The 2,347-nt window shown below is 47.8% G+C and overlaps 1 pseudogene; it reads right to left on the bottom strand.

Annotated features, from left to right (window-relative positions):
* Window positions 1-1,887: 1,887 nt before the first annotated feature.
* Window positions 1,888-2,088, bottom strand: LOC139225982 (U2 spliceosomal RNA; annotated as a pseudogene).
* Window positions 2,089-2,347: the final 259 nt, after the last annotated feature.

Genomic DNA, 2,347 nt, shown 5'->3' on the forward strand with positions numbered 1-2,347 from the left:
GTACCCACCCCTCCCCTCCAAGACTATCTGTCCCACCTGTGACAGAGTCTGTGGCTCTCGGGTTGGACTGTTCAGGAGTGGAAGCAAGTCTTCCTTGGTTCCGAGGGACTGCCGATGATGATGATGACATGATGGAGAGCAGTCCCTATGTAGCCTGATTCACGTACTATCTCACTGTGTCTGTCTGTCTGGGCTCTCCACCTCCCCCACCTACCCCCACCTTCCTTTCTTGCGGGTGTGCAGTAAGGAGTTTTGGAAAGCTATTGATTCTGTCTCTAATTGATTAGCTGGCAGTGTGGGAGTTTGTGCTGATCTTGTACTATTACACTCCAAACATAACCATGTGAGAGACTTCCCAGTAAATATCCCTGTTGCAATCAGTCTTCCGCTGTCACCAGGCCTTTTGCTCGCCGCCTCCTTCTGTTTGAATTAGCCCAGTGTTAGTAGGTGTTTTCATGCGCTCATTAGGAACATTAAATCCTCGTCATCCAACTAAAATTCACAAACAACCTGACAGCAAGCGCTGGTCTCGGGAGGCAATAGCAGTGATCAGGGCAAGTCAGCACAGCTACACAAAGTGGAGCGTTAACAACTTATTCTATTCACGATCAATCTTAGCTAAGAGGCGGCTGGGCAGACCATCACATGAGCCCAGAGAGTGGCGTTCTCTATTAAAACCCAACTGCACCTTTCGTCTGACATGACTGCCACTGTCGACCTCCAGCCCGCCGCCTTTCAGGGCTCCAACGCGCCAAGTTCCAGCCAATAACGTGCCTTGACCCCAGCCTCTGAAAAGCAGTCCCTCTCGGCTCCAAAACAAAGAAAGACTTTCATAGCAACGGCGCCTTTGATTGGCTCAGGTCGTCCCAAAGCACTTTACAGCCAATGGGGTCCCACTCCAGACACATGAGCACTAAATCTAGGCCAACACTCCGGTGCAGTGCTGAGGGAGCACCGCACTGTCGGAGGTGTCGTCCTTCGCATGAGACATTAAACCGAGGCCCCGTCTGCCCTCACAGGTGGACATAAAAGATCCCGTGTCACTATTTCGAAGAAAAGCAGGGGAGTTATCCCCGGTGTCCTGGTCAATATTTATCCCTCAATCAACATAACAAAAAAAACAGATTAACTGGTCATTGTCACATTGCTGTTTGTGGGAGCTTGCTGTGCGCAAATTGGCTGCCACGATTCCCACGTTACAACAGTGACTACACTCCAAAAGTACTTCATTGGCTGCAAAGTGCTTTGAGATGTCCGGTGGTTGTGGAAGGCGCTATATAAATCCAAGTCTTTCTTTCTCTTCTTTCAATGAAGTACTTTTTGAAATAAATTCACGGTTGTAATGTAGGAAATGCCACAGCAAATTTGCACACAGCAAGGTCCCACAAACAGCAATGTGCTAATGACCAGATCTGTTTTTTTAGTGATGTTGATTGAGGGATAAATATTGGTCAGGACACCGGGGAGTACTCGCCTGCTGTTCTTTGAAATAGTGCCATGGGATCTTTTACGTCCACCTGAAAGACAGTTTAACGTCTCATCCGAAAGACAGCACCTCTGACAGTGCAGCACTCCCTCAGCACTGCACTGGGAGTGTCAGCCTAGATTTTGTTCTTAAGTCTCTGGAGTGGGGCTTGAACCCACAACCTTCTGACTCAGAGGCGAGACACAGCTATGACACATAAAACTATCTCATTGCTGGGAGCGCTGTGAAGTAATAAACCCTTCACGTATTCACGTATAGAAGCCGATAGTCGTGCAACAATTAATTTTTTTTTTAAATTCGTTGCCAATCTTTCCAATTCTTTGTCAGATCACAAACGCCAGAGGTCACCTTGCACCTGTCAAGGATCACCCTGCGCCAATGCTCCTTACCAAAAGGCCTAGAGCCCAAGCACCGTTCCTGGAAGTACTGCAATACCAGGTTCGTGCCATGGAGGTGGATGGGTCAAGCCCCCCACCCACCTCCTATTTCCAAAAAGCATAGGAGAACCACCTTCCTGATCCAGGGAGAACCACTTTCTGGTCATGGTTACTCCCCTGTCAGGTCAGTTACGCATGATCTTAGCCAAAAGGCCGAGAAGCGATCCAATTAATGCTTAAACATATTCCTAATGTATAAAAAGCAGCTCTCAGGCTTTCTATCTGTTCCGTCTCTCTACCCTCCCTCCTCCCCCCATCACACATCTTGCGGGTAGTTTTAAACTTTGTTGATATCCGATATTTGGTCAACCTTCCGACCCCCCACACAACCAGCCGATTCTATCCCACCATCAATAGCTGAGAGTCCTCTTGTATAATAATTACACTTAAATTGTGTGTCTACATATATCAAAATGAGAGAAAG

The sequence above is a fragment of the Pristiophorus japonicus genome, chromosome 15, assembly GCF_044704955.1.
Source record: "Pristiophorus japonicus isolate sPriJap1 chromosome 15, sPriJap1.hap1, whole genome shotgun sequence".
Taxonomy (NCBI): domain Eukaryota; kingdom Metazoa; phylum Chordata; class Chondrichthyes; family Pristiophoridae; genus Pristiophorus; species Pristiophorus japonicus.